The sequence below is a fragment of the Oncorhynchus gorbuscha genome, linkage group LG15 (assembly GCF_021184085.1).
Source record: "Oncorhynchus gorbuscha isolate QuinsamMale2020 ecotype Even-year linkage group LG15, OgorEven_v1.0, whole genome shotgun sequence".
Classification (NCBI taxonomy): Eukaryota; Metazoa; Chordata; class Actinopteri; order Salmoniformes; family Salmonidae; genus Oncorhynchus; species Oncorhynchus gorbuscha.
Window position 1 is genome coordinate 61,250,876 of NC_060187.1, and position 15,174 is coordinate 61,266,049.

At 46.8% G+C, this 15,174-nt stretch overlaps 1 long non-coding RNA gene across 1 annotated transcript; it reads right to left on the reverse strand.

The window, feature by feature from the left end:
• Positions 1 to 2,789: 2,789 nt before the first annotated feature.
• Positions 2,790 to 4,690, reverse strand: LOC123996406. Its single transcript, XR_006831979.1, has 3 exons — positions 3,725 to 4,690; positions 3,224 to 3,599; positions 2,790 to 3,065 (listed from the first exon to the last, which is right to left on the reverse strand). It is a non-coding gene; the product is annotated as an uncharacterized LOC123996406 (long non-coding RNA).
• Between the last annotated feature and the right edge of the window lie 10,484 nt (positions 4,691 to 15,174).

The following is a 15,174-nucleotide window of genomic DNA, read 5'->3' on the forward strand; positions in this document are numbered from 1 at the left end:
CAGTGCTGTAGACACCTTGGGGAATACGGAGAAAAAGTAATCTGGTTGATACCCATTCACTGCTCAATAGGGATGCATTGGAATGCAGAGCTTTCAAAAGATGAGTCACATCCGGATTCGATTTTTCTTAGGCTTTCGCCTGCAATATCAGTTGTGTTATACTCAAAGACAATATTTTTACAGTTTTGGAAACTTTAGTGTGTTTTCTATCCTAAGCTGTTAATTATATGCATATTCTAGCATCTTGTCCTGACAAAATATCCTGTTTACTACGGGAACGTTATTTTTCCAAAAATGAAAATACTGCCCCCTAGTCACAAAAGGTTAAACTTCTAGTGTCCGCTTGCTGTTGTGCGGGCTTATCCTTACTGTCAGTGGTGCTGTTGTGTTTTTTGCCTGCGTATTATGTTCTTTCCCTGTTTTGGAGACATACGTGTTCTATGAGCATTGCCTGTTTGTTTGGCTAGACTACGCGCAATAAACACATTTCTTTGGAAGTTTGCTCTGTGCGCCCGAGTCTACACCCACCACTCCTAGAAATATGTGACACTCCCAGTCTATGTGCACAGCCCGCATTACAGTGTTGCTAAAAAAAGACAAGGACCCTCTATCCTGCTCGTCCTCCTGGCCCCTTAGATTGTTGGATTTTGACTACAAAATAATTACCAAATTGCTCGCCAAAAGACTCTGTCTATAGACTCACTCTTCTTCGCAAAATAATTCAAATGGATCAAACTGGATTTACTAGAGACAGATACTCTTCTGATAACATTTGCCGTCTATTTGATATTATTGATCAAGTAAACGTGCAGAAGATCCCTGTCCCTCTCTACTTGTTGGGGACGGAGCCTTTGGCAGAGTTGATAAGGAGCAATCCAAGTATTATGGGTGTTTCTGCAGGCGGCCTGCAGCACAAGATTTCGCTCTGCGTATGATGTCTTGCTCTACATATCCAGCCCTGAGAAATCCCTCCCATTTTAGACACAATTGCTCAGTATGGCAAGTTTTTAGAATATAAGATACATTTGAACTAATCCACTGTTTGCCCTCTTAATCTTACACTCAACAGCTCTATGAAGACACTGTCCATTCCAATGGAAGACACAGGGGTTTCAATACCTTGGGATCTTTGTAACACCAGATCTGAATTGCCTTTTCAAGGAAAAGTTTCTACCACTCCTGGATCGAATCAGAACGATCTCCAAACCTGGATCTTCCTCCTAATTATCTTAGTCGAAGAATCAATGTCATCCGTATGAACATCCTCCTTAGATTGAACTGTTTTTTTCAGATGCTCCCATGCTATCTCCCAGTTTCCTTTTTCAAAACAACTAACCAAAGCATCACCAAATTTATATGGGGGCATTTAATAAAGGTTGTTCTTGCCCTTCCCTGCCTTCAATTGTACTACTGGTCTGCCCAAATTCACAACATGCTAACATGGATCACAAACAGACAAGACTCAACGTGGATACAGATAGAAGCCCAATCTTCTGTTTCATTGCCCCTAACCTCATTATATTAAATGAGCCACAACCATTGTGATTTACAGCACCCTACTAGCATGGAGGGACTGTAAAGACATACAGTACATTGGCATTTTCTCCCAAATATGCTCTCACTCACCTATAGTATGCAACCCAGACATGCCAACTTTAATATTTGGCATACTCTAGGGATCAGGACCTTTTCAGACCTGTTTCATCAGAAAACCACTACACTGAAATCCTTTCAAGAGCTCTGCAGTGAATTTGATGTGCCAAGATCCATTTTTTTTATATCTTCAAATTAGACACGTAATTTCCTCATTTACTTCCAAGGGGAAGTTTAGAACTCAGCTGAATGAAGTTGAGACCCTTCTTGCTACAGCACAATCCATCAAAGGCAACATCTCCTACATCTATAGAGTCCTTTCTGAGAAAAGAGGCTCCTCCATTATTCCTCTGAAAATAATCTGGGAAAAGGACCTTTGTCTGACTATTAGCAATGAGTTATGGGCGGATGTTTGCAATAGGGTATACTGCTCCTCTACTAATATAAAAATGAATTAATCAAATGTTTGTACAAATTGTATTACACCCCAGTGAAACTCCATAGAATGAATACAGCCAATTGTCCTGATTGTAAAAGATGTACCTCTGAAAGTGGAACCTATATGCATGTATTTTGGAGTTGTAGAGAGATGACCAGATTTTGGCAATCTATACATTCTGCTGCACAGTTTGATATCACCCTTGTATCTATCTTCTTTAATGCCCAGCAGGACGCTGCTATTGATCCTCCGCAAGAGACAGCCCAGGTTTGATAGACTATGGTCCCCACTACTCAACTATATTTCAAATTGGACAGAGTGAACGGGGTGATTAGGTAAATTAGCAGATACATGTTGTGTAAGGTGCTGTAAAAACTAATTCTTTGCTCATTGTCTCAGCTAAAGCTGGAAATGACTAATAGGAACACTGATAGTCTGCTGCAAGTTTGTTTTTTTGTTTTACATTTTATTTTATTTTATTATTTATGTCTGCAAACATCAGTGAGTGTGGAATGTGTTTTGCTGGTTGAAAAACAAGAAAAAGTAATACAACTTTAAATGGATTTTTTTCCCCCTCTTAACCTTTTTCCATTTTATTTCTACAAATCTGAAAGTTTACTAAGAGAAAGTGTGAACTATTTAACATAGAAATGGTCTCAGTGCACTGAAAACTCTCAGCTTAAGTTTAGGAGTGTGGGGGAAGAACAGATGCTCAATCATCTTGGACGCATGGCAATGACCTCATGCTCTTTCTGAGAGTATCCAATGAGATGGCTTCACATTCTTACCTTGTACCCTTTGAGAACCACTAGTTACTTCTAGCACTCAGAGAAAGTAAATCTAGGCCTATAGTAAGCATCTTATTTGACAGTATCTGGGCTTATAACAGATACATTAATAAATAAAGTAACCTTTTCATTAAAAAAATACTTCTATATTCTGCATCTATGAACTAGATGTGAAATATATTAGCTGAGAGACACACCAGCTATGGTCCAGGGGAGAACTGCATTCCCACATCCTTCAGAAAGATCTACAATTTATGAAGAGAGAAACAGTGTCATTAGAGCAGTCATTGAAGTCTTGCAATAAACACACTCCAACCCTCACACAACACAATTGCAAGCTGTGCACAAGTTAATATTGTCTACTAGAAGAAATATCTGCAAGTTTTTCTTTAAATTATAGCACCTCTGTTTCCCTCCTTTTTGGGTGACCTGCAACTTCTGTCTCACTCCTACCACCGCATTTCTGCTGACACACACCACAGTGATGTTTTTGGTGTGGTTTCCAACAGGCAGGCTGATGGTGTTGAGCTCCAGCAGTGGCTACTGCATGAGAGGTAAGGGAACGCCCTGTGACACACACACACACACACACACACACACACACACACACACACACACACACACACACACACACACACACACACACACACACACACACACACACACACACACACACACACACACACACACACACACACACACACACACACACACACACACACACATAATGACCTCTGCCTGGAACACACACCCAGAGCCATTGAGCATCACAGGACGATCTGGAAAAGGACATTGAAGAGAGAGGTATCAGTGATAGATTGATGTCAACACGACAGATAAGTGATTCCATGTCATATCAATGTGTCATTTTCAATCAAGTTTGGATAATTCTGTTTGTACTTACACATTAGAGTTACAAGAGTGGAAGCTGGATGTCCTGTTGAGGTGTTGAGCACACAAACTCCCATGCATGTTCTCTTGTTAGAGATTGTGAGAGTGGCCAGTCCAGAGTTTTTCTGTTCCAAAGCTGTTGACCTGTTCTTACTCCAGGTGAAGTTAGATGATGGTGATGGGTAGTTGTCAACACTGCAGGTCAGATTCGGGGGTATCACCCTCTCTCACTGTGATAATGCCAAAGATGTTGAGTTCCTTCACATCTTGAAAACAAAGTGATTATGCAGTTAATCATGTTCATGAAATATGTGACACGCTCTATCATAATCAGTCAGACATTGCAATGGCTAATTTGCATGCACACCAGTGGATGATCCTCAGAGGATGAAGGGGAGGACCATCCTCAGTGAATTTCATAAAAATGAAAATGGTAAAACATTTAAGATGTACTTTTTAGATGAACAATACTAAATATATGTCACCAAATAGTTAATTAAAATGCACTGTTTTGCAATGAGTAGCCTCAACAGCACTCTGTAGGGTTACGCCATGGTGTAGCTGGAGGACAGCTAGCTTCCGCCTCCTTTGGGTACATTGACTTTCAATCCAAATCTAGCAGGCTCATCGTTCTCCTGAGTTCTCTTGTAGCATGAACTGACATATCCGCCAAATCAAAGGATCAGATAATGAATCTAGTACTGAAAGCACAGGCTACAGCTAGCTAGCAATACAGTGCATAAAATGTGGCGAGTAGTTCACTCAAAGAGAGAGAACGTGTAACGATTCTCCTCTTCGTCTGAGGAAGAGTAGTCAAGATCGGACCAACACGCAGCATGGTAAGTGTACATGTTAATATTTTAATATAACAGAACACAAAACAAAAATACCAACGAGAATGTAAGAAACGAAACAGTCCTGTCAGGTGAAACAACACAAAACAGAAAACAACTAACCACAAACACAGGTGGGAACAGGCTACCTAAGTATGGTTCTCAATCAGAGACAACGATAGACAGCTGCCTCTGATTGGGACCCATACCAGGCCAAACACAGAAATACAAAACATAGAACAAAAACAGAGAATGCCCACCCCAACTAACGCCCTGACCAAACCAAAATAGAGACATGAAAAAGGAACTAAGGTCAGGACGTGACAGAAAGACATTAGTTGAACAGTTTTGAACAAATTAATTTCTTCAAAAAATGAAGAAGTAAGAGAGAGAGAGATATTTCGTATTTTTTTTATCACTTTCACTTACTTAGCTAGCAAATGTAGCTAGCCAATTTAGCCCACTCAAAACCCCCGCTCAAACAGAGGGATGCTATGTTAGCTGGCTGGCTATGACTTTCCAACAGAACACCGGAATTCCTTCAAGTCAAGATAAGCTTTTAGTTTGACTAATTTATGTTGTAAGTGCTAAACTGCTTACTAACTGTACACTGTAACATTACTGCATGATTGTAGGGGGTTTACTAACGCATTAGTTCTATGAACTATGTTGACTATGACATTACTTACTAGTTAATATGGTGACAACGATGTAGGCTGTGTGTTGTGGCTATGATATGGTTTGATTTGGAAAGGTTTTTTCACCTGGTCACATACAGCTGATGTTTTGTGCATTGAACTCCACAAGAGAAGTGGAGAGTGGATATGAGAAGGAATACAACGGGGCTATAAAAGTGAACAGTTTACGCATGATCAAGGGTGTATTTATTACGCCGATTCTGTTGAAAACGTTTCTTAAACGGAAGCAAACGGAACAAAATGGGGATAAAAATACCTGAATTTGTCCATTAGATTCTCTCGTTTATAATTGTTATACTAATGATTACAACTTAGATCAGCTAGATGCAGGCAAGCGTGTGCAAGGCGGTATTAGAATGTGCTTCTGTCTGTCCGGGTGTCACTGTCACCCCCCAAAATGATCTCGACCTGTGTGCACCTACGTCATAGCAACCTCATGCTGGGTATAGGGAACATTTTCATATCAGGTAGTAGCCTAAACCTATTGCTGTTCCATTGAACTGGGTGAATAGAATATGAATGACAGTCTTAAAATATGCTGCAATAGAATGAGGCCATGCTCATTAAAAAAAGAATCGTCCTCACTCATTTTATACCGCACCGACCACCACTGATATATACTGGGTGTACAAAACATTAAGACCATATTCCTAATTTTGAGCCTGACACCTAGTACCGTACCCCGTTCAAAGGCACTTCAATATGTTGTCTTGCCCATTCACCCGCTGAATGGCACACATACACAATCCATGTCTCAATTATTTCCATCAACCTCACTTGCGCTGCATGCAACGTAATATCAAAGAACACCACAGTTCCTGGTCAGAGTAGTGGGTGAAACCATTCACTTCAGAAAAGAATGTGATATTAATAAAGTTTCCTTCATTATGTGTTGTCGAATTCATAAAAATATTTACTGCCATTGTCATAAGTGTCATGTTTTGTCTTATATTGTCTTGTCATTTTGCTTTCCCTTCTGTTCGTTTTCCCCCTGCTGGTCTTATTAGGTTCGTTCCCTTTTTTCTCTCTCCCTCCCTCTCTCTCTTCTCTCTATCGTTCCGTTCCCGCTCCCAGCTGTTCCTATTCCCCTAATCAATCATCTAATCTTTTCACACCTGTTCCGAATCTTGCCCTCTGATTAGAGTCCCTATTTCTCCCCTTGTCTTCCGTTTCTGTCCTGTCGGATCCTTGTATATTGTTCACCGTGCTGTGTCTTTGTCTCGCCCTGTCGTGTCGTGTTTCCCTCAGATGCTGCGTGTGAGCAGGTGTCTGAGTCTGCTACGGTCGGTGCCTTCCCGAGGCAACCTACAGCTTATGGTCGAGTCTCCAGTCTGTCCTCGTCACTACGAGTGGAATTAGTTTTTTATGCTTTGTTTACCGCTCCGATTTGTCTAGGAGTATTGCATTTTCCTTTACTGGAATAAAGACTCTGTTTTCGCCAAGTCGCTTTTGGGTCCTCATTCACCTGCATAACAGAAGGATCCGACCAAAGGATGGACCCAGCGACTACAGACGCTCGTAACACTGCCGTCGAGATCCAAGGAGCCATGCTCGGCAGACACGAGCAGGAATTGTCTGCTGCTCGTCATGCCGTGGAGAACCTGGCCGCTCAGGTTTCCGACCTCTGGACAGTTCCAGAGTCTTTGTCTTGTGCCACCTGTTACTTCCTGGTCTGCCGAGCCTCCGGAACCTAGGGTTAATAACCCACCTTGTTACTCCGGGCAGCCCACGGAGTGCCGCTCCTTTCTCACCCAGTGTGATATTGTGTTCTCTCTCCAACCCAACACATACTCTAGAGAGAGAGCTCGGGTTGCTTACGTCATATCACTCCTTACTGGCCGGGCTCGAGAGTGGGGCACAGCTATCTGGGAGGCAAGGGCTGATTGTTCTAACTATTACCAGAACTTTAAAGAGGAGATGATTCGGGTTTTTGACCGTTCAGTTTTTGGTAGGGAGGCTTCTAGGGCCCTGGCTTCCCTATGTCAAGGTGATCGATCCATAACGGATTACTCTATAGAGTTTCGCACTCTTGCTGCCTCTAGTGACTGGAACGAGCCGGCGCTGCTCGCTCGTTTTCTGGAGGGACTCCACGCAGAGGTTAAAGATGAGATTCTCTCCCGGGAGGTTCCTTCCAGTGTGGACTCTTTGATTGATCTCGCCATCCGCATAGAACGACGGGTAGATCTTCGTCACCAAGCTCGTGGAAGAGAGCTCGCGTTAACGGTGTTTCCCAGCTCCGCATCGCAACCATCTCCCTCCTCTGGCTCAGAGACTGAGCCCATGCAGCTGGGAGGTATTCGCATCTCGACTAAGGAGAGGGAACGGAGGATCACCAACCGCCTGTGCCTCTATTGCGGACTTGCTGGACATTTTGTCAATTCATGTCCAGTAAAAGCCAGAGCTCATCAGTAAGCGGAGGGCTACTGGTGAGCGCTACTACTCAGGTCTCTCCATCAAGATCCTGTACTACTATGTCGGTCCATCTACGCTGGACCGGTTCGGGTGCTACATGCAGTGCCTTGATAGACTCTGGGGCTGAGGGTTGTTTTATGGACGAAGCATGGGCTCGGAAACATGACATTCCTTTCAGACAGTTAGAGAAGCCTACGCCCATGTTCGCCTTAGATGGTAGTCATCTCCCCAGTATCAGATATGAGACACTACCTTTAACCCTCACAGTATCTGGTAACCACAGTGAGACTATTTCCTTTTGATTTTTCGTTCACCTTTTACACCTGTTGTTTTGGGTCATCCCTGGCTAGTATGTCATAATCCTTCTATTAATTGGTCTAGTAATTCTATCCTATCCTGGAACGTTTCTTGTCATGTGAAGTGTTTAATGTCTGCTATCCCTCCCGTTTCTTCTGTCCCCACTTCTCAGGAGGAACCTGGCGATTTGACAGGAGTGCCGGAGGAATATCATGATCTGCGCACGGTCTTCAGTCGGTCCAGAGCCAACTCCCTTCCTCCTCACCGGTCGTATGATTGTAGTATTGATCTCCTTCCGGGGACCACTCCTCCTCGGGGTAGACTATACTCTCTGTCGGCTCCCGAACGTAGGGCTCTCGAGGATTATTTGTCTGTGTCTCTTGACGCCGGCACCGTAGTGCCTTCTTCCTCTCCTGCCGGGGCGGGGTTTTTTTTTTGTTAAGAAGAAGGACGGTACTCTGCGCCCCTGCGTGGATTATCGAGGGCTGAATGACATAACGGTTAAGAATCGTTATCCGCTTCCCCTTATGTCATCAGCCTTCGAGATTCTGCAGGGAGCCAGGTGCTTTACTAAGTTGGACCTTCGTAACGCTTACCATCTCGTGCGCATCAGAGAGGGGGACGAGTGGAAAACGGCGTTTAACACTCCGTTAGGGCATTTTGAGTACCGGGTTCTGCCGTTTGGTCTCGCCAATGCGCCAGCTGTTTTTCAGGCATTAGTTAATGATGTTCTGAGAGACATGCTGAACATCTTTGTTTTTGTCTACCTTGACGATATCCTGATTTTTTCACCGTCACTCGAGATTCATGTTCAGCACGTTCGACGTGTACTCCAGCGCCTTTTAGAGAATTGTCTCTACGTGAAGGCTGAGAAGTGCTCTTTTCATGTCTCCTCCGTTACTTTTCTCGGTTCTGTTATTTCCGCTGAAGGCATTCAGATGGATCCCGCTAAGGTCCAAGCTGTCAGTGAGTGGCCCATTCCAAGGTCACGTGTCGAGTTGCAGCGCTTTCTAGGTTTCGCTAATTTCTATCGGCGTTTCATTCGTAATTTCGGTCAAGTTGCTGCCCCTCTCACAGCTCTTACTTCTGTCAAGACGTGTTTTAAGTGGTCCGGTTCCGCCCAGGGAGCTTTTGATCTTCTCAAAGAACGTTTTACGTCCGCTCCTATCCTCGTTACTCCTGACGTCACTAGACAATTCATTGTCGAGGTTGACGCTTCAGAGGTAGGCGTGGGAGCCATTCTATCCCAGCGCTTCCAGTCTGACGATAAGGTTCATCCTTGCGCTTATTTTTCTCATCGCCTGTCGCCATCGGAACGCAACTATGATGTGGGTAACCGCGAACTGCTCGCCATCCGCTTAGCCCTAGGCGAATGGCGACAGTGGTTGGAGGGGGCGACCGTTCCATTTGTCGTTTGGACAGACCATAAGAACCTTGAGTACATCCGTTCTGCCAAACGACTTAATGCACGTCAAGCTCGTTGGGCGTTGTTTTTCGCTCATTTCGAGTTTGTGATTTCTTACCGTCCGGGTAGTAAGAACACCAAGCCTGATGCCTTATCCCGCCTCTTTAGTTCTTCCGTGGCTTCTACTGATCCCGAGGGGATTCTTCCTTATGGGCGTGTTGTCGGGTTGACAGTCTGGGGAATTGAAAGACAGGTTAAGCAAGCACTCACGCACACTGCGTCGCCGCGCGCTTGTCCTAGTAACCTTCTTTTCGTTCCTGTTTCTACTCGTCTGGCTGTTCTTCAGTGGGCTCACTCTGCCAAGTTAGCTGGTCATCCCGGCGTTCGAGGTACTCTTGCTTCTATTCGCCAGCGCTTTTGGTGGCCTACTCAGGAGCGTGACACGCGCCGTTTCGTGGCTGCTTGTTCGGACTGCGCGCAGACTAAGTCAGGTAACTCTCCTCCTGCCGGTCGTCTCAGACCGCTTCCCATTCCTTCTCGACCATGGTCTCACATCGCCTTAGACTTCATTACCGGTCTGCGGGGGAAGACTGTGATTCTTACGGTTGTCGATAGGTTCTCTAAGGCGGCACATTTCATTCCCCTCGCTAAGCTTCCTTCCGCTAAGGAGACGGCACAAATCATCATCGAGAATGTGTTCAGAATTCATGGCCTCCCGTTAGACGCCGTTTCAGACAGAGGTCCGCAATTCACGTCACAGTTTTGGAGGGAGTTCTGTCGTTTGATTGGTGCGTCCGTCAGTCTCTCTTCCGGGTTTCATCCCCAGTCTAACGGTCAAGCAGAAAGGGCCAATCAGACGATTGGTCGCATACTACGCAGCCTTTCTTTTAGAAACCCTGCCTTCTTGGGCAGAACAGCTCCCCTGGGCAGAATACGCTCACAACTCGCTTCCTTCGTCTGCTACCGGGTTATCTCCGTTTCAGAGTAGTCTGGGTTACCAGCCTCCTCTGTTCTCATCCCAGCTTGCAGAGTCCAGCGTTCCCTCCGCTCAAGCGTTTGTCCAACGTTGTGAGCGCACCTGGAGGAGGGTGAGGTCTGCACTTTGCCGTTACAGGGCACAGACTGTGAGAGCCGCCAATAAACGTAGGATTAAGAGTCCTAGGTATTGTTGCGGCCAGAGAGTGTGGCTTTCCACTCGCAACCTTCCCCTTACGACAGCTTCTCGTAAGTTGACTCCATGGTTCATTGGTCCGTTCCGTGTCTCCCAGGTCGTCAATCCTGTCGCTGTGCGACTGCTTCTTCCGCGACATCTTCGTCGCGTCCATCCTGTTTTCCATGTCTCCTGTGTCAAGCCCTTTCTTCGCACCCCCCCGTTCGTCTTCCCTCCCCCCCCCGTCCTTGTCGAGAGCGCACCTATTTACAAGGTACGTAGGATCATGGACATGCGTCCTCGGGGACGGGGTCACCAATACTTAGTGGATTGGGAGGGTTACGGTCCTGAGGAGAGGAGTTGGGTTCCATCTCGGGACGTGCTGGACCGTTCGCTGATTGATGATTTCCTCCATTGCCGCCAGGATTCCTCCTCGAGTGCGCCAGGAGGCGCTCGGTGAGTGGGGGGGTACTGTCATGTTTTGTCTTATATTGTCTTGTCATTTTGCTTTCCCTTCTGTTCGTTTTCCCCCTGCTGGTCTTATTAGGTTCGTTCCCTTTTTTCTCTCTCCCTCCCTCTCTCTCTTCTCTCTATCGTTCCGTTCCCGCTCCCAGCTGTTCCTATTCCCCTAATCAATCATCTAATCTTTTCACACCTGTTCCGAATCTTGCCCTCTGATTAGAGTCCCTATTTCTCCCCTTGTCTTCCGTTTCTGTCCTGTCGGATCCTTGTATATTGTTCACCGTGCTGTGTCTTTGTCTCGCCCTGTCGTGTCGTGTTTCCTTCAGATGCTGCGTGTGAGCAGGTGTCTGAGTCTGCTACGGTCGGTGCCTTCCCGAGGCAACCTACAGCTTATGGTCGAGTCTCCAGTCTGTCCTCGTCACTACGAGTGGAATTAGTTTTTTATGCTTTGTTTACCGCTCCGATTTGTCTAGGAGTATTGCATTTTCCTTTACTGGAATAAAGACTCTGTTTTCGCCAAGTCGCTTTTGGGTCCTCATTCACCTGCATAACAGAAGGATCCGACCAAAGGATGGACCCAGCGACTACAGACGCTCGTAACACTGCCGTCGAGATCCAAGGAGCCATGCTCGGCAGACACGAGCAGGAATTGTCTGCTGCTCGTCATGCCGTGGAGAACCTGGCCGCTCAGGTTTCCGACCTCTCTGGACAGTTCCAGAGTCTTTGTCTTGTGCCACCTGTTACTTCCTGGTCTGCCGAGCCTCCGGAACCTAGGGTTAATAACCCACCTTGTTACTCCGGGCAGCCCACGGAGTGCCGCTCCTTTCTCACCCAGTGTGATATTGTGTTCTCTCTCCAACCCAACACATACTCTAGAGAGAGAGCTCGGGTTGCTTACGTCATATCACTCCTTACTGGCCGGGCTCGAGAGTGGGGCACAGCTATCTGGGAGGCAAGGGCTGATTGTTCTAACTATTACCAGAACTTTAAAGAGGAGATGATTCGGGTTTTTGACCGTTCAGTTTTTGGTAGGGAGGCTTCTAGGGCCCTGGCTTCCCTATGTCAAGGTGATCGATCCATAACGGATTACTCTATAGAGTTTCGCACTCTTGCTGCCTCTAGTGACTGGAACGAGCCGGCGCTGCTCGCTCGTTTTCTGGAGGGACTCCACGCAGAGGTTAAAGATGAGATTCTCTCCCGGGAGGTTCCTTCCAGTGTGGACTCTTTGATTGATCTCGCCATCCGCATAGAACGACGGGTAGATCTTCGTCACCAAGCTCGTGGAAGAGAGCTCGCGTTAACGGTGTTTCCCAGCTCCGCATCGCAACCATCTCCCTCCTCTGGCTCAGAGACTGAGCCCATGCAGCTGGGAGGTATTCGCATCTCGACTAAGGAGAGGGAACGGAGGATCACCAACCGCCTGTGCCTCTATTGCGGACTTGCTGGACATTTTGTCAATTCATGTCCAGTAAAAGCCAGAGCTCATCAGTAAGCGGAGGGCTACTGGTGAGCGCTACTACTCAGGTCTCTCCATCAAGATCCTGTACTACTATGTCGGTCCATCTACGCTGGACCGGTTCGGGTGCTACATGCAGTGCCTTGATAGACTCTGGGGCTGAGGGTTGTTTTATGGACGAAGCATGGGCTCGGAAACATGACATTCCTTTCAGACAGTTAGAGAAGCCTACGCCCATGTTCGCCTTAGATGGTAGTCATCTCCCCAGTATCAGATATGAGACACTACCTTTAACCCTCACAGTATCTGGTAACCACAGTGAGACTATTTCCTTTTTGATTTTTCGTTCACCTTTTACACCTGTTGTTTTGGGTCATCCCTGGCTAGTATGTCATAATCCTTCTATTAATTGGTCTAGTAATTCTATCCTATCCTGGAACGTTTCTTGTCATGTGAAGTGTTTAATGTCTGCTATCCCTCCCGTTTCTTCTGTCCCCACTTCTCAGGAGGAACCTGGCGATTTGACAGGAGTGCCGGAGGAATATCATGATCTGCGCACGGTCTTCAGTCGGTCCAGAGCCAACTCCTTCCTCCTCACCGGTCGTATGATTGTAGTATTGATCTCCTTCCGGGGACCACTCCTCCTCGGGGTAGACTATACTCTCTGTCGGCTCCCGAACGTAGGGCTCTCGAGGATTATTTGTCTGTGTCTCTTGACGCCGGCACCGTAGTGCCTTCTTCCTCTCCTGCCGGGGCGGGGTTTTTTTTTGTTAAGAAGAAGGACGGTACTCTGCGCCCCTGCGTGGATTATCGAGGGCTGAATGACATAACGGTTAAGAATCGTTATCCGCTTCCCCTTATGTCATCAGCCTTCGAGATTCTGCAGGGAGCCAGGTGCTTTACTAAGTTGGACCTTCGTAACGCTTACCATCTCGTGCGCATCAGAGAGGGGGACGAGTGGAAAACGGCGTTTAACACTCCGTTAGGGCATTTTGAGTACCGGGTTCTGCCGTTTGGTCTCGCCAATGCGCCAGCTGTTTTTCAGGCATTAGTTAATGATGTTCTGAGAGACATGCTGAACATCTTTGTTTTTGTCTACCTTGACGATATCCTGATTTTTTCACCGTCACTCGAGATTCATGTTCAGCACGTTCGACGTGTACTCCAGCGCCTTTTAGAGAATTGTCTCTACGTGAAGGCTGAGAAGTGCTCTTTTCATGTCTCCTCCGTTACTTTTCTCGGTTCTGTTATTTCCGCTGAAGGCATTCAGATGGATCCCGCTAAGGTCCAAGCTGTCAGTGAGTGGCCCATTCCAAGGTCACGTGTCGAGTTGCAGCGCTTTCTAGGTTTCGCTAATTTCTATCGGCGTTTCATTCGTAATTTCGGTCAAGTTGCTGCCCCTCTCACAGCTCTTACTTCTGTCAAGACGTGTTTTAAGTGGTCCGGTTCCGCCCAGGGAGCTTTTGATCTTCTCAAAGAACGTTTTACGTCCGCTCCTATCCTCGTTACTCCTGACGTCACTAGACAATTCATTGTCGAGGTTGACGCTTCAGAGGTAGGCGTGGGAGCCATTCTATCCCAGCGCTTCCAGTCTGACGATAAGGTTCATCCTTGCGCTTATTTTTCTCATCGCCTGTCGCCATCGGAACGCAACTATGATGTGGGTAACCGCGAACTGCTCGCCATCCGCTTAGCCCTAGGCGAATGGCGACAGTGGTTGGAGGGGGCGACCGTTCCATTTGTCGTTTGGACAGACCATAAGAACCTTGAGTACATCCGTTCTGCCAAACGACTTAATGCACGTCAAGCTCGTTGGGCGTTGTTTTTCGCTCATTTCGAGTTTGTGATTTCTTACCGTCCGGGTAGTAAGAACACCAAGCCTGATGCCTTATCCCGCCTCTTTAGTTCTTCCGTGGCTTCTACTGATCCCGAGGGGATTCTTCCTTATGGGCGTGTTGTCGGGTTGACAGTCTGGGGAATTGAAAGACAGGTTAAGCAAGCACTCACGCACACTGCGTCGCCGCGCGCTTGTCCTAGTAACCTTCTTTTCGTTCCTGTTTCTACTCGTCTGGCTGTTCTTCAGTGGGCTCACTCTGCCAAGTTAGCTGGTCATCCCGGCGTTCGAGGTACTCTTGCTTCTATTCGCCAGCGCTTTTGGTGGCCTACTCAGGAGCGTGACACGCGCCGTTTCGTGGCTGCTTGTTCGGACTGCGCGCAGACTAAGTCAGGTAACTCTCCTCCTGCCGGTCGTCTCAGACCGCTTCCCATTCCTTCTCGACCATGGTCTCACATCGCCTTAGACTTCATTACCGGTCTGCGGGGAAGACTGTGATTCTTACGGTTGTCGATAGGTTCTCTAAGGCGGCACATTTCATTCCCCTCGCTAAGCTTCCTTCCGCTAAGGAGACGGCACAAATCATCATCGAGAATGTGTTCAGAATTCATGGCCTCCCGTTAGACGCCGTTTCAGACAGAGGTCCGCAATTCACGTCACAGTTTTGGAGGGAGTTCTGTCGTTTGATTGGTGCGTCCGTCAGTCTCTCTTCCGGGTTTCATCCCCAGTCTAACGGTCAAGCAGAAAGGGCCAATCAGACGATTGGTCGCATACTACGCAGCCTTTCTTTTAGAAACCCTGCCTTCTTGGGCAGAACAGCTCCCCTGGGCAGAATACGCTCACAACTCGCTTCCTTCGTCTGCTACCGGGTTATCTCCGTTTCAGAGTAGTCTGGGTTACCAGCCTCCTCTGTTCT